Raw genomic sequence first — 22,513 nt, 5'->3', positions numbered from 1 at the left:
AAAATCTTTGTTCCCTGTGATCTTCTCGCCATTTTTCAGTTACCCCTTTCTCAAGCTGTGTCTGTGTCATTTTATGTTAATGTCATTTCAGTGTTCTGGCTGAAAACTGTCCTTCACCTTGATCCATAGCTCTCTGCCAGGTTGGCGTCCTGACAGATGTTGCTTTCTTTACCTCCCCCTCCTATCAATAACAGTGGCAAAACCTAGAAGCCTTAAAGGATCATGTGGGAGGTACCAGGGTCCCTGTGCTCAAAGATAAACATAAGGAGGATCTGGAATGTTAAACGCACAGACTTGTTCCTTCAAAGAAGGAATTCACTGACCTGTTATCCATCCGGAAGGCTGGCAGCAGATGTGGGTAATAGTCCTGTGACCTTTGTGCTATTTGTGTGGCTGAGAACACTGGATACTGTCCCCACCCCCAACTATTGTGAGCTTGTCAATCTATAGAACTCACCTTTATGGACGATGTCTTTACAAACAGTTTTGAGGTAGTCACATCTCAAGCTTTATTGTGCACATGGGATTGGGTTTATTATCCCCAGGAAATTTTTCACCAAATTGTACTGTGCTTAAATACGCCTAAAATAAACTACTTGGGACCAGATCCAGAAGATGGGACCAACACTGGCTACTGAGGTGTCAAACCCAGCTACCTTCTTGCCTCTCACAGATTGATATTCTGCTGGCCACAGTGGCTCAGAGACCCACAGGATAATTTTTGGGGTGCGGGTATGGAGATATACCTCAATTGTCAGAGTGCTTGCTCTCCACAAGGACCTGGCCCAGAATGCATGTGAAAAAAGCCGTGCTTGCTGGCAAAACAAGCCTGGATCAGGGACACATGTTTGTAGTCTCCGTTCTGGGGAGGCAGAAACAGGCAGATCTCTGGGCTTGCTGGTCAGTTAGTCTAACTTACTTGGTGAATTCCAGGCCAGTGAGAGACACCATCTCTAAGAGAAAGAAGAGTGTAGCTGATGCAAAAGAAATGTCACCCACGGTTGTCTTCTGGCTGCCACATGTTCACACACACACACACACACACACACACACACACACACACACACAGCGTGTTCCGATGCGTGAGTGTCATTTGATGTCCCTTGTAGCTCTTTACACTTTGCTATTAACACTGTAATCGCCTCTCTCTAGCTTTGTAGAGTACACATCTGTTTGTAATCCACCATTTAACAGATGAAAAGTTTAAAAACCGTAATCTTAATAGATTCCCCCAAACTGACAAAGTATAAGAAACCTATAAAAACGTCCAATAAACCGAAACTAAGGGGACACCGGCTAAAACACTGTAGTTGACATGGAGGGCTTGGAGCTGAGGAGGGGCACAGATGTGGGCTCACTGCTTGCTTCTGTTTGACAGCATTTTGCAGTCTGGCAATTCGAAGGCTTCATTCCGGCGGAGACCCCACTTTCCATTGGTGTTGTCTTCTGCTCAGAGGATGTGCATAGACATCTCATGCCCTGCATCCCTCCCTTCAGTGACACACGTTTTCTCTTTGTATTTGAGAACCACTGTGGTGCATTTCTTTTTGGATTTGTGCTTCGAAGTAGAGGCTCACCGAGTGGCCGAGGCGCCATCACCCATTAGGCCATCTCACAGCCCATATTCTGTGGCTCCTTCCAAGTTTTCCTTTGAAGCATAGAACTGACCTAACCGGTGCAGCCATTCATCTAAGATGGTGTCGTTTTCACCGGATGCAGTTTGATTGTTTTTCTGTCTCCTGTGCATTTACCTTTCTTCTGAGTATTGGGAATTTAGTTAGTGTAAATATTTTAAGGTTTCTCTACCAGTTCTATTATGTGCACCTATTGCATAATAAATGTATCTGGATTTAGTCTCAGGTTCCACATTGGAAGATTCTACAACTTCTGGAATTTTCTACACAGTAGGAGTGTCCCTTTTATTTGCAGTGCCTGGGATCATGCCTGAATTGCTGTGGAAACCTAATTGTCAGACAGGGGTCTGTCACCAGAAAGATAAACTTGCTAATGAGATCCCTTTGCTCTTAAGTCTAACAGCAGACAGAACAACGGGATGCATACAGGGTGCATCATCTATTAACCTTCATATATACACTGATCTATGGTTGTTTTTGCATGTGAGCAGCCTTAGCTCTACAACTACAATATGATTTTTTTAACATATTTATTTATTATATATGAGTACACTGTAGCTGTCTTCAGACACACCAGAAGAAGGCATCAGATCTCATTACAGATGGTTGTGAGCCACCATGTGGTTGCTGGGATTTGAACTCAGGACCTCTGGAAGAGCAGCCAGTTCTCTTAACCGCTGAGCCGTCTCTCCAGCCCAACTATCTCCCATCTCTCCAGCTACAACTACGATTCTTAATGAAGTCTCCCATTCAAATCCATCCTCAGACGGATCTCTCCCTTCTGACCTTGCTTCTCTGTACATCACCAGTCCAAGAATAAATAATCTTCATCATACTCCTGGCCAGCCATGCGCTTAATTTTCAACTTCCAGATAGATTTTGTGGCAGTAAAAGTTTTAATCCACACCTCTGTGAAAATGAACACATTACCAGCTAGAGTGTCTTCTTCTGAGTGCGGTCTTCAGGTTGGTAGACAGCACCAGTTTCTACAGAACGCCAGCAATTTTCCCACCATCTTCTTCTGAAAAGTTACGTCCTTCACTTATTGAATAGATTTTTTTTTTTACCCTGACACTTTAACTAATTTTCTATTAGTTTTGTACATTAGAGATCTCAAAATACAAAGTATAGCGTGTCCTTAAATTACAGTCTTCTAAAGTCTGGTTTCACTGTTCAAAATTCCCCATGTTTCACCCACTCAACTCTCCTTCCTGCCCTAAACCTCAATGCCTCTGTCTGCTGTGGGCATTTTCACTTAGAATACATGTTTAAGATTATTCTGTGTTTGTTTAACCTGTAGCTCATTCCCACTGACTTTTTTTACAGCAAGATTTTATGCGCTCGCCATAGTGTATGTGTGGTAGAGGTCAGAGGACAACTTGCAGTAACTGGTTTAAGTTTTGTTTGTGTTGAAGGAGACTATCATGCAGTCAGGATGACCTCAGACTCTCAGTGTAGACAAGGCTGGCCTTGAACTACTAATCCCCATGCCTCTACTTTCAAGCGCTGGCTTCACTTGGCCTTGGTGGTTAATCATCAATCAACCAATCTCACCCTCCCCCCAACTCCCTCCCTCCCTCTGTCTATGTCCCTGTCTGTCTCTGCGTGTGAAGAGTGATCAGTCTGTCTGTGTCTGGTCAGAAGTCGGTGTTGGGTGTTTCTCTCCATCATTCTGTACCTTATGTTTTGAAAGGGGCTCTCCCTCTGGAGCTTGTCAGTTCAGCTCGACTAACTGGCTAGCAAGCCACAGGCATCCATTTTCTCCACCAAGGATTACAGGTGTGCATCTTTAGGCCTGAACCCCCTCCCTTTTATTTTAAAGTTTATTTTACATGTAGGGGTGTTGTTTTCGTTTGCATGTATGTCTGTGTGCCATGTGTTTGCCTCATGCCCATAAAGACCAGAAGAAGGCTTCATATTCTCAGGAACTGGAGTTACAGACAGTTCTGAGCTGCCGTGTGGGTGCTGGGAATCAAAGCCCAGGTCCTCTGGAAGAGCAGCCAGTGCTCTTTACTGCTGAGCCGTCTCCCCAGCCTCAGGCCTGGCTTTGGTTCCTGGGGCTCTGACTCAAGGTTTTGAGCCTGCATCTCCAGCAGCTAGGCCTCGGAGTGAATCAAGTTCCCAAGGCTTAGTGGTTAACCTTTGTCAGCTTCAATGGATTGAGAAATACCAAGGAGATCAGCAGAACTTAGTCAGGATACGTCTGGGGAGAACCAACAAAGGGAGGAGAACCCACCAAGACTGGGACAGCACCATCCAGTAGGTCACAGGCCATTTGGAATGGGGAGGAGGGAGGAAGCCTGGGAGCACAAGTGTCCTTCCTCTATCCCTGCCCCACTTGCTTTGCTTCCCGGCCCACAAGGCGAGTGGCTGTCTCACGTGTTTACTGCCACAGTGTTCAGCCTCAACCTAGGCACAGTGCAGTGGAACCAGCTCTGACCAGATTGAGACCTCTGGAACCATGCACCCAAACCTTTATTTCCATAAGTGTTTTTCTAAGATGATGCCGCAGTGACAAAAGTGACTGACCCAATGAGCACCGTCTCTTCACTACAGGACGCCAAACCAGAGCTGTCTTTTAGTGGCTTCTAACCAAGAAGAACCGAGTTCTTGTCACCTTTCAGAATCTAGACCAAGGGGGAAAAGCTAAGGTTTATTTCTTTTTCTGCTACAACGCTGAAATCAGCAACATCGAGGTGCAGTTTCTTCTCTCTCTAGCGATAAAATTAACTCCCCATTTGGCAGCCGCAGTCTTTCATTAGTGTTTGCATTGGGTATTAGTGTGCAGCACACAGCCCGCTATCCGGGCACTAGATCTTTCCACAGCACAGCCCCGTGGCTTTCTCTGGCCGAAGTTTCAGTTTTCAGCAAGTGGCCAAGAGCCTCTGGTGGCTCGTTTGGGGTTGTCATGGTCCTGGATGCTAGCCCCACACAGCTTTCCCCACATCTGATCCCTTTACTTTCCACACACCTTACTCTCTTCCTTTATCTGCCCTGCTACAAACTCTGATATGCATTTTAGCAGGTTATATTCTGCAGAGACAGGACATGTTCTGTTTTAGTAGATTCTGCCGGTCTTCCAAAGAGGTTGCACCGATGGTTGCTTCCACCACAGGAGAGTTCTAGACTCTACGTCCAGCCTGTGAGTGATAGGTACTGTCGGTCTAGGGCGTTATGACGTCACCTGTTCCGATGGTTATAATCTATTCATGTGTCTGTGTGTGTGTGTCTAGTTACTGTTTAGTTTTCTGATGACAAGTGGTATTACCTCCCCATCTCAATTTTTAAAAATATCAATTTTAAAAATTATGTGCATGGGTATGTGCACATGTATATTGGGTTCCCCATGGTTGACGGATTAATAAATTCTTATTAATAATGTCTCAAAACCCACCAAAGGACAGCTAGGGGCTCAAATAGAGCAGCAGGCAGACTTGGCTCGTAAGTAGCAATCATTTATTCCCTTTCTTTTTCTTTCTGTTGTTCATCTCTCTGTTTCTAACACCATATTTTTAAATTAAATTTATTCCTTGACAGTTTTCATACACGTATTATACATAAAATATATTCTGATCATTCTCTCTCTGCCCCTGCCAGCCCACACACCCTTTCCTGGGAATCTCCTGTGTTCATGTATGTCTGTTTTATTTTGTGGTCCACTTGATTTTAACCAGGGCTGTCTGTGTAATCATGGGTTTAGAGCTATCCCCCGGAGTCTGGTGGGCCAGCCTGTTCTATCAGCATTCTTTTTTTTTTTTGGTTCTTTTTTTTGGAGCTGGGGACCGAACCCAGGGCCTTGCGCTTCCTAGGCAAGCGCTCTACCACTGAGCTAAATCCCCAACCCCACCTATCAGCATTCTTATCATGGCCTTCTTCTCCATGTGTATCTTCCTTGTTTGGGGCTGAGGTTTCCAAGCTTATGATCTTATTTTCTCACTACATAGCATTTTCTTTTCAGATGATCAGTTTAGTTGTAAATAGAATCTTACACATCAAGCCCTTTGCATTTTAATGCCTCTGGTGTTTGTTTTATATAGGGATTTTTAATTTGCGAGTCAAAGATAGCTTTCAGGGAGTTCATAGAAAATTTACAGCCAAGTTAGTATTAGATTGCTTTTGCAGTGTTCCTTTTCTAAGAGAGTTGTCTCTCTCACCAGCTTCTGAAGTTTGTTTGCTCTTCAGTCCCCCAACAGTTGAGAGCCCACTCTACATATGCTGCTGTGGTTTATACAGCAGGAGTTAATGTGGGTTCTAGGTTCTTAACATATGCACCACTATAGCTAGAACTGTAGCTGGAGTTAAAATCTGCAGACTGACATGACTCAGAGAAGAAGAACTTGTAGAATATTTGCTGTTAGGATCAGGTAAGGAGATAGAAGTGCAGATCCATTGTCTCTAGTCAGCCTTGTGTGCTACCCGTGTGATCTTTATCACAGTGAGTCACTGCCTTTGCTGCTTATGTCATCAGCCGACTCTGGAATTAACAACATCCTCTCCTGTCCATAGAGTCTGTTATGTTCTAGGCTTCTGAGGGTAGGAAGATAAAAAGTGTAGGTGTCAGGTTTAGTCTTCAAGTGGAAGTGGTCCAGCTCATTCTGCCGGAACTCAGGGCATTAGTGGTTGGAATGGAGTTCAGTACAAATCCTCCTCCTGACCTCATTCCATCCACAGGATGGGGAGTTGGTTGGTTCTTGGGTGCTGTCCACTTACCAGCATGCATAATGGCAAGGGGGTAGTGGCCAGAAACAGGCAGGGCACGAGGCAGTGCCACAGTCCACAGGACCCACCTAAGCAGGCAGGAGATTTAGTGAGGCACTAACAGGGATGTGGACTTAGAAGAGGAAGTTAGAAGAGGAAGGTTTATATATCCTCAGATGTGAGAATAGTGTGCTACCGCAGCCTTCTAGATCGTAGCAGTCTGTTTCTCACAGAGAAGCCGAGGAACCTGGGATCTTTGTGTTGGAAGAACCCATGCTTCCTGCTGCTTATATTCAGAGACAACCATCTTTTGGTGTCCCTAGGTGATGGGAGAGACTTGTCTTGCCATGATGTGTCCAGTAATGATCTAATCATGTCTGAAGAGCACGGTCTACTTCTGTATACCACCACCTTGGGAATTTCAGCATTCGGCTTTGAGGGCTTTGAAGATTTAGTGTAACTGTCATAGATGAAGGCCCAGGACCATAGAACAAGGCTTGGAACCCACATGTGCCCTTCACACTCTCAGTTAGGTAACAGCAACAGCAGCAGTGGCACAAAGAGCCCCACATAGGACAAGTTGCACTTATCATCTCTCTCTGAATGAGCGACTCATCAGGATCCTGTAGCAGAGGCAAATGGTGAACCAGAAACTTCACATGGATGGGAGACCTGACCCTTTCCTGCCCTGGCCTGGAGCAGCTTTGAGTATCTCCTCCCTTCACTCGTTAAAATATTTTTTTTTCTTGAGTAAAACAGGGCAGGAGGAAGAAATCCTAAAGACTGAGGATTTTTCTGACACCTTCGCTCACAGAGGCTGTTCACGTTGGGTTAGCCGGAGATCAGATTGGATGGACCTTAGTTAACCTCCACATTCTGACTGCTCACGCAGGTTGAGAGTAGACTGTTATAGGTGTGTGATAGCTTGGTTGTCAACTTGACTATATCTGGAATGAACCAGCACCCCTATGTGAGCCTATATGAGAGCATGGAAGAAGGAAGCTTTTGCTCTTTGTTTTCTCGTGCCCTTGCCTTGCTAGCAAGTCCATTCCTTCACAGGCATTAAAGCCTACTTCTTGGCGCTGGGGATTTAGCTCAGTGGTGGAGCGCTTACCTAGGAAGCGCAAGGCCCTGGGTTCGGTCCCCAGCTCCGAAAAAAAGAACCAAAAAAAAAAAAAAAAAAAAGCCTACTTCTTTGTGATTCTGGTTTATACCGAAGACCAGCTCAGTCTCACGGACTGAACAACTACTGGATTCCTGGACTTTCAATTCATGGACAGCCATTATTGTATTAGCTGGACCACAGGTTGTGAGTCACTATAATAAATCATATATATAATATATAATTATGTATATGTATATTTATATACCTATATCATCTATATCTATATTTCTGCATCATATAACCATCTGTTTTAGTATTCTCCATACGCTAGAGATCCCTGACTAATACGGGCCAGCATTAGAAATAGCAGGAAGATCAGGCCTGTTTGAGAGAAAAAGCCTTTGCTTTCCATTATGTGTTTCTGTTAGCAAAGGAATGAAACACTGATGTATTACTCTCCTCTTGATAGTTTATTTAGATACACAGCCAGTCCCATGATCTTCATCTAGCCAGAGGCACCAAGTCTTGAGCTCTGTCCTAGTTTTTAGCGTAAGCCGATATTCCAAGATGGCAACAAGCAGGTAGCAATTGTGCATCAGACTGGGCTACACTGCTTTACCAGATCTCAGTAGATGATTTTTTTTCTTTCAAGAAAAGCCTCTTTATTTTCTTGATCACTTGGAGCGTTGTCTTTTAATACTTGGATTTGGCAGGCTTTCTCTGAGACCAAGGTGCCCACCATCAACTGAATGTGGGTAAACAGCTTGGCACAAGGAAGCTGAATGGGCTCTGGGCACCACATGTGCCTAAGGGCGGCCAACCATGGTATCCCCAGTCCAGTGCCAGGTCAGAGAGGTCCCAGTTCTGCTGTCACTGCCACTTCTCAGAGTCACACACTTCCTCTGTTTTCAGTGTTGAAGTTTCTAGTCTGGAGGTCAGATACTGGGTACCTCCTCTGTGCTGTGCACCACCACACACTTTTATATGTGTTTATTCATTAGTTCTGAAGACCATCCCATGAGACATCCCATCACCTAGCTCCCAGTGGAGAAGGGGCTGGTGTGCTTATGGAGCAGGGTGAATTTCAGTACCTGGAGTTAAGTGCCCGAGAGAGTACGTAAGATAACCCGGGAAGGGCCAGGCTCCGGTGTCAGGAAGTGATTAGATTTTGCCTCTTTAGTTCTGCCCTTTGTGGCAGTGTTGTGTCTATTCTAGGGCCTGGCTGTTGAAGAATGTGGGAAATATTTCTAAGAGTTGTGACTGGCCCTATAAAGGCTTTAAGAATCTTAAGAAAAAAGAAAGCATTACATTTCAAGCACGGGGAAACTCGAAACACTAAAGTATCCAGTAAGAGTGAGTCCTATGTTGTAACTACATCTGGTTCTTCCTCCTAGCCCCATGCTCCCAGACTAAGACTCAGACTGAAAATATATTTACAAACACTTTGGGCATGTAGCTCTATTCTGACTAGGTCATAACTAAAATGACCCAATTATTTTAACCTTCATTCTGCCACGAGGCCGGTTACCTGTGCTCAGGTACTGTGTGTCTGTTTGGTCACCTCTCTTTGGTGACCCTCCTGCCTTCTCTCTCCCAGAATTCTTCTCCCGGATGTCCTACCTCTATTTCCTGCTTAAGTCATAGGCCGTAGGCTTTTTAATGGACAGATGTCGCATCTATCCAGTCCAGTGTTCTCTCTTCAGTCCCACATAGCTGTGCATGCTACCTTCAAGAGTCTACGCTTTCCCTCACCCTTATCCCCACATCGCGGATCCTTGTGAAATGGCTTGGATTTGCTGATTGTGAAATTCAGCTTCAGTGACAAGGGGCTTCCTTTTCAGAAATTGTTATCAAATAGGAATGCTAGAAGACCCTTGTTGTCAAATTCAAAGAGGCATTGTTAAAAATTACTATATGTGTTTTGGGGTCAATAACAGGAAAGAAGCGTAAACTCTGTCCTCTCTGAGTTTATAACTTTACAGAAGGGGGAGTGATTTGTGAGTGCATAATAGATTCTAGGCCTTCCATATGCATTATTTAATTAGTTTTCAGTGTATCCCCTTCTTTTTCCTCCTCTTCTTCTCCTCCTTCCTCTTCTTTCCTTCTTCTTTCTCCCCTCCCATCCCCCTCTCCTTCTTCTTCCTCCTCCTCCTCCCCTTCCTCCTCTTTATTCCTTGGACTTAAAGGCAATGCTGATGTTTCAGTGCCCCAGTGGGACGCCATGTCACTCCTAAAGCAGTCTCCCCGGACTTTCTGTCTATATATTAATGTCAGTACCTTAGCCCTTGCCAGTTTGCTGTTACTTATATGCTTAAATATTTGTGCAACCCCCCTTCTTAGCCAATCTTTAATAAATGCTCATTTCACAGATAGTTAAGTGATAATTGTACAGTGTATAATTACATAGATAACTTAGATAATTGTATGGATAATTCAGATGGGCTTAGATCCTGAGCATGTGGGAGCTAGTAGAGTCTTTCAGGGTCTGAGTGGGACTTCTGTCAGTTCAGAGGAAGCTGAGTACACTGGAGTAGGCAGAAGAGAGTGGGAGCTTGTGTCAGACATGGTCATATGGGAAGGACTGTTGCTCGTTCCTTACTGGGAAGAACTTTTAGTTACATTCTGATGGGATGTTTATCCTTCAGCTCTTTAAAACTACCCCTAATGTCTCCTCTTTTGTTTCCTCAAAATTAATTATCTTTTGGTAGCTATGGCAACTCAGTTGAAGCTCCATTATGCATGCAGTCTGTACACATTGAACTATTTGCTGTCAGCATTCTAAACATTTTTCTGCTTATTCAATAATTCTCCTTCATAGCGTTCCCTTCTTTCTGTTGAAAATCGGCTTTCCCCTTTAGACTTGCAAGGACAATTTTATAAAGAATCCAGAATGATGGACTGGCTGATAAATTGTGGGAAATGCCCACCATCGTTGTTAGTAGTTTCTGGGCCATGTTTTGGTTGTGTGGACATCTTTCTAGTTGGTTCTCACTTTGAGGACCTCTCAACCCCTGCACTCACAGGCTTGGATGCTGAACTTCTGAGCTCTGGGGCCCTACTGTTCTCTCTCCGAGGTTCACATGTTGCCCTTCCTTCTTTGGATTTGGCACCTCTTGTCTGGACCCGGTCAAGCCAGTCCCACCTCTGTATGTGCCTCTTCTTTCCCCGGGTTGCTTTTGACTCTGCCGCCAGCTTCCTGGTTCAGCTCCCTGCCTTGTTTGGCCTCTTGATTGGTTTTGCCCCTCTCCCCTCTTTTGGGGAAGCTTTGAGCCTGTACCTTATCCCTCTGAGGTAGACCAGATGGTTGCACATTGTCTTGTCTTCTGTGGTCAGGGCAGTGTTTAACTCTTGGGTCTTTCTGTTATGAAAAGTGGGACAGAGAAGCCCTGTCTGCCAAGTGACTTGGTTAGATGAAGAAATGGACCTGTGCAACTCCTGGTACACAGTGAGTCTCTCACTGTCTCCACAGAACCAGTGTTGGAAGAGACCCCTTTTCTTTTAAGAACCATTTAAAAAGTTTAATTCTATGTACTGCCGTGTGTACGTGTTGGAGTATGTGCATGTGGAGACAAGTGCTTGTGGAAGGCAGAAGAGGTCGTTAAATCTCAGGAGCTGAAGTTAGTGGTTGTGAGCCACCCTAAGTGGGTTGTGGGACCTGAACACAGGTCCTCTGTAGGAGCAGCATGTCCTTTGTACCACGGAATTCTCTCTCCAGCCACTGCTCCTCTTTCATAAGACTCCTTACTTACTCATTAAATTTTTCCTTAGTGCCTGTTTTATGCTTGACTTTGTTTTAGGTATTAGAGACACATACTGGAAGCAAATAGACAACACAAAAAGGAGAAGAGAAAAGACCATGTAAGGCACTAAAAGAACAAGATAACACTACATCCATTTCAGATCACGTCTTTAAACGCGCATTCACTACAAATATAAATAGATTAAAATAGTATGGCAGAAAAAGTTATGTATGTAAATGCCTTTAAAGTAACCATATTTTTAAACCACCTTTTACCTCTGTGGGTGCTTGTTCGTGTCTTCCAGGGACATTTTGTATTCCCTGGTAGAGTGACATGGTCATGATGGCCCCAGGGTCCATGTCAGACACCCTTGCTAGTGATGTTAAATAAACTGGATTTTATCCAAGTGGCTGTTGTTGTCTCTAGTTAAATGCCTCCCTAATTGCTCAGAGCACTAACAGGAAAGAACCTACTTGTGAAGGTTTTGCTGTCGCTCAGTGTCACTTGCTCCACAGTGTCTGGCATAGGGCGACTGTCTGTGCAGGCAAGATCTGTGGACCCAGAAAACGTATGCTTCCCAGGTAGTGCTTTTACACACAGCCCTGGGGAGGGGGCTTTTGATAAAGTGGAGCCGCCCTCAGGTTGTAGCCCCTTCAGAAACATTTCAATTTCCGGTATTTACCAAAAATACCTAAACTTTAAATGTGTGACTGACACTTTTTCAAGAGACTTTTTAAAAGGTGTATGAGTAGGTATTTACAGGTTTGCCTCTGATTTTAATGTCGACAGTTTCCCAGCAGACCGGGAAGAGTGTGTGTAGGTGAGGTAGCTGCTTCGTGGGGAGTTGGCCCGGGTCTCTGGAGTACCAGGGTTGTAAATGCCAAAAGATACATTGTTTAGCGTTTGTGTTTCTCTTTTCTGCCCAACCCTTGTCTCTTGCCTCCGACTTTTGCTCTTTCGTGTCATGTAATGAAAAACCTGGGGAAGTAAAGTGGCCTTTTTCAAAACAGCACAGCATGTAGGAGGAAAAGTTTGGACCAGAATATGGGTAAATGCTTTCTTCAAGGGGAAAAAAAATGCAGCTGAGGGATGTTTCCAGGCCCTTTATTATTTTGCCCTCTCAGAGACACAAGCATGTACCTGGGTCTTTCTGTGTCTGTAGCTGTACCTCACAATGACTTTAAGAGAAACACGTGGCCATGCAGAACCGCACCTCAGCACTTGCAGCAGGCTCATTTAAGCACAGTGGGGTGCCTTGTCGAGTACCCAGTGTAATCCGGATTGGAGCCCCTGTCATGTCCTCTCGGTCCAGACTGGCTGAGATGATACAGAGGAGAGACTCCTGCCTCACTTCAGGATCTGCAGCAGCTGGAGAGAACGCCAAGCAGATGGGCTTTTCCACCCTGATTATCCCGACTCCCTAAATTTAGAAGTACATGCTTTAAAAAAAATGTAAATTACCCGAGGGGCTGGTGTAGCACATGCCAGGCTGTGCTAACGAGCGCAAATGGATGTCATCTGCTGACTCCCATGCTCGCGTCCAGGGCTCCAGCTCTGTTTGTTCTGTCTCCTTTAAGTTTGTTTCATTTTGTCATTGCTGTTCTCTCTGAAGCTGTGTCGTCAAGTCTCTGTTCGCCTGTGTATTGTTAGTTTAAGATGTACAGATGTGTGTATAGTTTTTTAAAATTTTTAATTAATTAATTAATTAATTTTGAGACAGGGATGTAGACCAGATTGGTCACTAACTTTCACTGTAGTCAAGGATGGCCTAAACGCTTGGTCTTCTCCCTCCCAAGTGCTGGGATGATGGGCGTGTGCTGCCACAACTGGTCTGTGTATAGTCTCTTAAATGAAAATAATTTGTGATCTGTCCTTTGAAGGACCCATAAGGGACCAGGCCAGGGGAGGAAGGCATTAGATAAGAACCTTCTTTGGTCTTACTTTTGCCACATTCTACCTGGGCAGATTTATACAGGACAACTTATTTCTGTTGTATGGGTGGATCGGATTAGGCAGGTAGTCTGCAAGGAACCTTTCACTATGAGCTGTCACTCTCTCTTTTTAAAAAGTCCATTTGCCAGTTATTTTGAATATTATCATTTTCCTAGCTAAATACCGCAGTGCCCAATGCGGAGTAGATGTTTAAATATTGTCAAAAGTACACTCTATATGTTTCTCCTTGGGAAAGCTCATTGAGAAAACGTTTTAGAAGCAAAATGTTGAGTGACCACTTTGTTTCCAGTAGAATATACTAAACTGGGTCTTTTCTGTTTCCTCTGATTGTTGAAGGGGCCAAACGATGGTCCAGAGACAGGGACAGTGTGAACAAACAAGTGAGATTTAGAAGTCTTTATCGCCCTCCACTAGGATGTGAAATATGTGGGAGAATCATTTCCTTCCTCCCTCCCTCCCTCCCTCCCTCCCTCCCTCCCTCCCTTCATCCATCCCTCCATCCATCGATTCATTCCAGACAGGGTCTTGCCACATGGCCATGGCTGACTTGATACTGTGTCATCCAGGCTAAATTTTAGCTTTTGATCCTCCTGCTTCAGCCCCAATTGTTGGGATTTACAGACATGACTAGGAATCAGATTTTAGATGAAATGCTTGTTTATAGGACCAACAGAAACGATCTGTGAGGCCAACATCAAAGGAGAGATTTGAGGAGAGATATGAATCTAGAAGGTTTAACTTGTGGGGAGGATGAAAAGAAAGGACACTCAGGAAGCAAGAGGGTGATGGGGAGGAAGGGAGAGAACATGGCTGTGCTAGCCAATCTCAGCACAGTCACTGGCAGTCACCGAAGCAGAGACTAACCTGGGGCTGCGAGCCTTTTCTGCATGCAGGGAGGTGGGAACTAGGGGAGTTGAGGCCAGAGACGAGGCCATGGGCCAGCAGAGGGTAGATGGTTTCAACTCACCCTGTGTGCAGGGAGAAGACTTCTAGAGCCTTAACCCTCACTCAAAATTGCTTTAGCCATTTGATTCTAGCAGCGGTGTGGTAGGTCAGTTGGCAGCTTGCTAGAAGACAGCGAACAGGGGTTGGGGATTTAGCTCAGTGGTAGAGCGCTTGCCTAGGAAGCGCAAGGCCCTGGGTTCAGTCCCCAGCTCCGGAAAAAAAGAACCAAAAAAAAAAAAAAAAAAAAAAGACAGCGAACAATCTGCTGGGGGTACTTCAGGGCCAAGTGAGACTCCTAATAGACGTGAGAAGTGGAGTCTGAGAGATTTCTCAAAATCCTTGGAATTATTATTGTTTCAAAGCCGAAATAAAAGTGTACTTGAAAGACCGTAAAACGAGTGTGAGCTTCCGCAGCCCATCTAGTAAAGATGGGAATACAGAAAAAGTCCGCACGGCCCCTGTGCAAGGATAACACGCACATCCGTGAAACAGTCCATATTTTTTTTTTTTTAACCAGAGGAAATTCCGTATTTTTAACCACTTTTTAATCAGTGAGAAGGAGCAAGATATCGAAGTTGTTGAGGATGTTAAACCAGAAGAGGAGAATGCAGTGGACAAGGAGATCACGGACACACATGAAGAAAGAAAATGTGGTACCAGGAATAAGAAAGTGGAACAGGAAATTTCCGAAGGAGAACAACATTACCACAGCCGCAGCAGCTGCTCGAGCCTCAGCTGCTACCAAAGGCAAGCGCCTGGCTGCTGTGGAAGGAAGACGAGATCCCAGTAGCTCTCCTGGTGGAAACACAGATGAAGGAATTAAAGAGCAAACTTGAAACTTGAAGAGCTAGAAACGGTTAGGCACACAGAGGCTCTAGAACAACGGCGGCAGTCGTTGCTCACCTACCGCCAGAACTTTGATGGAACAGTTGAAACAGGCCAATCTGAACAGCAGCAGCATGGTTCGCAAGCCACCGGCACTCAAGAGGACCTGGGCCGGCCCCACTTGAGCAGCAGGGCAGCCTGGCACAGTGCCTCGTTAGCAGCCCCTCCCAACCCTCTGATGCACCTCAGATGCTGGCATCCCGTGTCCTCCAGCCAGGTCAGATACCAAGTCCTTGTTTGATGATGCCTCAGACCTCCCTTATTGGGAGTGGCCTTGCCGGTCCTCCAATTCCCGGAAACATCTTAGAACCCTGGGTTCTCCTCTCAGCACCAAACAGCATGTATTCTTCCTCCTCTTCCTCCTCCTCCTCCTCCTCCTCCTCCTCTTCTTCTTCCTCTTCCTCTTCCTCCTCCTCTTCCTCCTCTTCCTCCTCCCCCCCCCCCCCACCACCACAGGTGCTTCCAATTGGAAATCAGGTCCCTTAACCTCCTGCTCCAGGCTCACAAGTCTTAGCCACTGCTTAGCCTGGAAGGTACCGGGAGCCTCCACACCGACCACAAGCTGAAACGAAACGGGTGTGGCAAGACTCGTCTCTCTGCTTCTTTGGTTTTTCATTCAGGATTTTTTTTTCTCATAGACCCAAGCACGAGTCCCATGTCTCTCTACTGCTTGATAGTTCTGGTGTCAGGCCTTTAGCTGGTACTCAGTGGGAAGAAACCTGTGGAGACTAGTGTGCCCTGGTCATTTGGAAAATAACCCATGTCTCTGTCCCTTGTCCCCATGTGGCAGATATTGGCACTTGGTCTGCAGATCCTGTTGACATTAGTTTTTATCTCCCACTTGTCTTCTGTTTCACTGACGAATCCTATAAGATTATTGTCCTTTCTTCCCCTGTTTTGGTTGATTTAAGGAGAGCATCCTTAGTTAATAGAAACCAAAAACTGCGACAAGCAGAAGGAGATAAGGCACAGAGAGGCACACACACCTTAAGCAGTGGTTCTCAATTTTTCTAATGTTTTGACCCTGTAACACAGCTCCTCATGTTGTGATGACACCTCCCCCCAACACACACACACACACTCACACACACACACACACACTCACACACACATAACATTATTTCCTTGCTATGTCATAGCTATAATTTTGCTTCTGTGATGAATCATAAATATTTGATATGTGACCCCTGTTGAGAACTACCAAGGCACGATAACAGCCTTGTTTCTCCTTCTGAGCTGGGAGTGATGCTCCTGGTTAAGTCCCCGAGACTTTCCACCCATGTAAATGCACCCAGATGAGGAGAGCTGGGGATGGAGGAGGTACCCCGTTGGCTTTATTCCCTGGTGAAGACAGTGAAGGGCTCCATTCTGTCAAGAACACACCGCTGTTCCGAGCATATGGTAGAGGAGGCCACAACATTAGGACAGGCCCACTCCTTCCCTCCCCACCATTCTGGTTTTCTTGTCGCAGATCCACTGGGTTGGAACTAGATAGTTTGTTTTCCTAAGGGCACTTTGAGCTTTAAAGGTTGGGATTTGGGGCTTTCCTTAGGTCCCCATACTAGCCAGGAAAGTTAAACGAGTCTAAGGTCCTGTCTAGACACGTTTAGAAGTCCCAACTGATTCCCCCATATCCTCTACCCTCACTACTCCAATCTAGCCTCAAATCTAGGTTTTTGTATTTAAAAACCTCCCCCCCTATAAGAAAGGAAGAACAGAAACCTTTAAAATAGGCAACTAGACCATGCTAAGTGTTTTATCCCATGGAACCTGGTTGTGGTGGACAGGGCTGCAAGTCCCAAAACCACCTCTTGCAGTAGCCAGGTGAGTGGAGTCTCTTGAAGCAGTGCTGAGGTTCACAATGAAAGTGGAGACTCGGGTGTGGTGGGCAGCCTCCCTCCCAGAGCACCTTCTCTGGGTGGTTGAGAGTGTGCTGAGAGTACAAGGAGCTCACTTGGCTACAGAGCATTGTGCTTCAAGGTTTGGGATGCTCACACTGCGGGGGAAGCCTCCAGAGGAAGGGTCACAGAAATGCCCTGATTTGAGCTGGTCTCTCCCCCTACTGATAAGTGATTTCATGGCTCGTGGTTCCGTCCGCTTGGCCACCCTCCTGTCTTTCCATGAGTAGCAAGTGGGTACTTTGGGCAGAGCTTCATTTCCTGGTCGGTTACATGACCAAGAGCGCAAGGTAGAACAGCTTTTGGATATCTTTTCCTGCGTGTGTTTTAAATCTTTACACGTGAGAGGGTATAGGGAGGTGTCTGTAACACCTCAGAACTTTCCCCCTTAATGTCAGAACACAGAAATCCACAGTCGAGATTTGTCCTCATTTGCTTCTAACCAGGTGGCTCTGCTCACCCTCAGAGACCTGAGTTACTGGAGCTGAGGAAGCTTTGTTCCTTTTTCGTGTATGAGCTCTGGGCTCTTGGGGTGGATGTGGCAGTGGAAGTGAGCACGTGCCTCACAGAGCTTAGACTCCAGTGCCTTTTGACAGTGCCCAGGTCTCCTCCACTTCCCTCCATTCTCTTCTGAAGGAAACTCACCCCTTCAGAATACTCACTCTTCCCACTGGAGTCCTAGACTCTGGCCCTCTGGTTTATACTGTGGCCCTTTGTTGTCTTTAACGTGATTGCTTTCCATTTTGAAAGCTGCAGGTGTAGGTATTTATAAAAGCCTGGCCAGCGTGTCCTTGGGTTTCATCCCTGTAGTAATACCAGATCAGCTCTGTGGGGCGGGGTACTGTGTGGGCTTTGTACGGATGTGCTTCTCAGCGTGGGTCTCCTTTTCTTTTGTTTTATAGTTTTTAAATAAGGAGAGTTCTGAGACCTTGGGAGAAAATGAATGAGTAAATGAACCACCATTTAGGAAAGGAGAATGTAATGGGGGAGCTGGAGAAGGAAAGAGGTGTAGAATTGGATGGAGTTTCAGTTAGGAGGGGAGGAATGTAAAAACCAAGCTACGTTTGTTCCTGGAGAGTCAAATCCAGCCTTTGGTGAACATTGTCTAGTCCATGAGTGACCAGACCTCAGAAGCCTAGGCTGATGGAAGTGACAGGCATTCACTGTCATCTCATTGGATAGCACCCACCTGGGCAGAAACTACGATGCCATCTTTTAATGGGGGCAAGAGGATGTGAATTAGGGGTTTGCAACTCCATAGGAAGAACAACAATATCAACTAACTGGACCCCCCCCCCAGAGCTCCCAGGGACTAAACTACCAACCAAAGAGTACACATGGGGGGACCCATGGCTCCAGCTGCATATGTAGCAGAGGATGGGCTTATCTGGCATCAGTGGGAAGGGAGGCCCTTGGTCCTGTGGAGGCTCGATGCCCCAGTGTAGGGGGATGCTAGAGGGGTGAGGTGGGAGTGAGTGGTGGTGGGGTGGAGGAGCACCCTCATAGAGGTAAAAGGGAGGGGGGATGGGATGGGGAATGGGAAATCAGGAAGGGGAACAACATTTGAAATGTAAATAAATAAAGTAACCAACTAAAAAATACATTGACTGATGTCTGTAAAACTCATAGTTCAGAATCTCGTGAAAGGCTTGGGAAATAGCGCACAATTTTGAGAAGAGCAGACCCAAGCAACTTTCCTCTTCCTGAGTTTGTCTGGATGGGTCTGCCAAGTTTTCTGTTTGTCAGACTCTCTGGCCATCTCTCTCCTCTGGGCTCTCTCCCCCAACCTGGCATGTGTGTCATTTGTTTATCTTATACTTCTTGGCATGGACAGACCCCTGTCCCACTGGCCTGGGAGGAGGGGAAGCACTTTGCTCAAGTCCCCTCTTCTCCCTTTCCCCCCTCTCCCCTCCGCTCCCCTCCCTAGTAGTCACATGTGAAGCCAAGTTGCCTTTGCTTATTACCTACTGTCTCTTCTCACCCATCTCAGTTACTCTTTTAGTGTAGAAGTAAAACGTGTTCTTTTTAAAGTTCTGATCCATAAGTAATAGCTGTTGTCTCTACCATGACAGTTTCCCATAATATGCTGGTTATAAATGGTTCTCCTTTTCTGACTCAGCGAGAAGTTTAACCAAGCTAATTTACATGCTGGGCCTGAGTCCCTAAGCCAGGCAAAATACGCTGTGTGTTTCTGTGCCTCCCCTGTTCTCCATTGCTGTCCCTGATTCCCAAGCAGACACCAGAGGATGCTTCCCCCTGCCATCTCAGACTCCCTAAGTACCGTGTACTTGGTTTAGAAGTTTGACGAATGCACGTTCCCGAGTTACTGAGCTCACTGATGGCTCAGTGCTGCTGTCTACAGAACACTGGTAGGTTCTGTCAGGCAGAACTTCTTTTTCTTGTCAACTACAATGTAAGACAGGCAATTATCCTAATTTTAGAAGTAGAGAGAGGGGTGCAGTGGGGTAACTAAGCTGCTCCTTGGTTGTCAGGGCTGTGGGAACTCAGATGAGAACCCAGGTGAGTCTGCTTGTAACATCACCAACCCTGCCTCAGAGAAAGGGCCCAGAAGTGGTCACAGACAAGGGTTTTCTTTTTTTCCCCAATTAACTTCATTGAGGTTCAGTTTGAGCTGAAACATCTTCAGCTATGTAGAGAGAGCAGTTTTGTGATAGCTGGGTTTGTCTAACAAGTCTCTATTTCAGTAGAGATAGAGGGCGTTTTTATTCATGCGTAAAGATCACCTGCGGCAGGCCTAAGAAGGGGCTGTCTGCTGAAATGGTGTATTTGGTTTGAACGAATCCTATAATCCATGTATTTTTAACCTGGTATCTTTCACCTGTCATAATGACATATTAAAAAATAGTTGCTATTAACTTCTTCTTTAAAGACTTATTTTACGTGTGGGAATGTTTCACCTCTATGTACCACATGGATGCCTGGCATCCACAAGGTCAGAAGAAGGCATTGGATCCCTGGAACTGGAGCTGTGGATGGCTGTGAATCACAGTGGAGTGCTGGGGACCAAACCTGGGTCCTCTATAAGGGCAGCGCAGGCTCTTAACGGCCGAGCCTCTCTCCAGCCTTGCCACAGTGATTTTGAGACTCACCGAGTGCATCAGTACTTTGATTTTTTTGGGGGAAAAAAACTTGTTGTGGCTATGTTTTGTTCTCCCGTCCTTTTGATGGGGAGCATTTGAGTTGCTTCTGGCTTGGGGATTAGCGTTAAGAGACAGCTATGGACACATTCATTCTTTGGTTTTGGGGGCCGGGTAACTAAATGTTTATTAGGGAAATGGTTGGCTTTTTACGTTTCATAGAAACGCTCAAACTGTTTTTCAGAGTAATTGCTCCATTTTCTTTGGCAAACTGTTCATCCAAATATCTTGCTTGGCTTTTATTAATTATTTAGTTTTTATTTTTTAAGGGTCTTTGTTTTCTCACTATTGAGCAAATGTTCTTAACTTGAGAAGCTCCCCATTTCTATTATTCTGTCTCGAAATTGATTTTTCTTCCTTTATTTTCCATTCTGCATTTAAGCTTATCCAATGAATTCTAGATTGCAGACATTTAAATTTTCCAGCCCCTCATTTTCTCTTATTATAGCTTGTCGGCGCCAGCACCGACCTGGTACCGAGAATCGGGCGAAAGCCTACGGGATGAAAGAAACACACATACACACACACAGGTTATCGTGTCAAGCCAGGAGAGGAAGAGAGGAAGAGAGAGAGAGAGAGAGAGAGAGAGAGAGAGAGAGAGAGAGGGGGAGGAAGATGGGAAGGAAGAGTGAGAGTGAGGAAGAAGAGTGAGAGTCTCCTGTAGCTTTATTCACCACTTATATACCCAAGTCTCCAGGTAGAAAATAACTGGGAAGCACAGTGGGAAACCCTGGCTCGTGACTACCTGGCTCGTGACTTCGGTAACAAAAGACCAACTACGAGACCTGATTAGGGAGAAATCCCAGAAGACCAGCCTAAATCTCAAGGATAAAGGCTGAGGAAGTAAAAGGCAGAAGTAAATTGACCACCACCCAGGTGTGGTCCAGGTGTGTCAGTTCCACATGCATCAGCCGGGCTCAGCAGAGGTCATGCAGTGGAGATATCGGGTGTTTACTACTTGGTCTTTTCTTCCTGTGCCGTAAATACATGGGAGAGGCCTCTGTCCAACAATCCCATGACTTCTTAACTGTGGCCATGCAGTTACAAAGCAGCCAGGCCCAAATCCAATATGGCACTACATCTCCCCCGTTATTCTTTTATAAAAAACCATTAGGTGGAAGTAGTGGTCTGAGAGAGATCAGACATGCCTCACAGAGTGCCCAGCTCGGCCATGGCGAGCCACTCTTGCAGTTAGGACTGCACCCCAATGGCTAGAAATGAACTTATGCTGTAACACACCGTTCTGGGCTATACGTGTGTTTATTGGGGGAGAAACTGGGCAGAGGAGCATTTGACCGGCCCGTACGTTTAAACGGGGTGTAGCCACCTCTGTCTTAGGATCGACCTCTCAAACCCCAGCCTTATCTGTCATAGGATCACCTTGTCGCCCCCAAGGTTCCTGCCTTAGATTGGTCAGGGGTCAGAGGAAGTTGCCCGTCCCTGAGGATAGCTACATTGGATCATCTTGTCATTCCTCTTACTTGAGCCCAGGGGCGAAAGAGTAGGAGCCAGATGGCATTAATTTAAGAGATTGTGGAAGTTGAGCCTCTCCCGATAAGTAGTGGGCACCTCATCTGGTTCTCCTCAGCTGCTACCACCAAGGGCCGTAGTCAAGCCGCTCCTATAATCAAATTTTAGAATTCCCAATTGTTAGCAACTACTCCAGAAAGTTCACCCACTGTGCTTGCCTAACAATAGATTGGGGGAGGGTAACTCCAGACACTGCAGACACAATGGCTGCAGCAGTAATGGCTGCCACAATAGCAGCGAAAATGCCTAGGTCTTTCCCAGGACAGTTCAGGATTGGTCATTCTTCTCTGGACCAACCAGCAGGCAATGGAACCATGTCTGAGATCTGCAGAACCAGGGCAGAGTTCCCCAGTCCACAGCAGCTTCCAGCAAGCAGCAGTGCACAGAGGGTCGGAGGGCAGGCCGAGATGGGACAGGACACAATGACTGCAGCAATGCCAGAATTTCTGTGATGACAAAAGATGAGGGGGAATCCTCCGTCTTCCTCTAAGGGCACAGGAATGACTCCAGGAACCAGAACCACGAGAGCTGAATTGAATCTTCATGCTCCCAGGATCAGCATGGCTCACCAGACTCTCAGGCAGCTGGCACACTCCTGTAGCATTCTGTAGAAAAAACACAAACATTCCCTCTTCCCCATATAAAATACCTGGACAGGATCATGCCAATATGTGGGTCTTTCTATTTCACCTAGGCAGAAGTATGCCTAGTTGTAGGGTGCCATAAACCTTGGCATCCAAATTTTAAAATTGAAATAAAAGGAGCATTATTTAGCGTACAGGGATAGCTCCCCCTTTTATTTATTAAAATTGTTAAAATATTATTTATTAAGATAAGTCCTCGAGTATTAAATTGAGGACACTGAGCACTTGCATTTATAAATTGACTTGTATACCAAATTATTGTTTCCAGCATTATTGTTTTGATGATATAAAAATGAGACTTTTTGACTAATTGTTTCTATGTA

The 22,513-nt window shown here is 45.7% G+C and overlaps 1 protein-coding gene and 1 pseudogene across 5 annotated transcripts in view; both read left to right on the top strand.

Annotated features, from left to right (window-relative positions):
• Igsf11 (immunoglobulin superfamily, member 11) overlaps positions 1 to 22,513 on the top strand; it is a 151,043-nt gene that overhangs the window by 25,892 nt on the left and 102,638 nt on the right. The window lies entirely within an intron of this gene.
• On the top strand, positions 14,478 to 14,578 carry LOC120095708 (U6 spliceosomal RNA; annotated as a pseudogene).

This window comes from Rattus norvegicus, chromosome 11, assembly GCF_036323735.1.
Source record: "Rattus norvegicus strain BN/NHsdMcwi chromosome 11, GRCr8, whole genome shotgun sequence".
Lineage (NCBI taxonomy): Eukaryota > Metazoa > Chordata > Mammalia > Rodentia > Muridae > Rattus > Rattus norvegicus.
The sequence above is the reverse complement of the archived record's forward strand: the minus strand, read 5'-3'. Positions and strand labels throughout refer to the sequence as shown.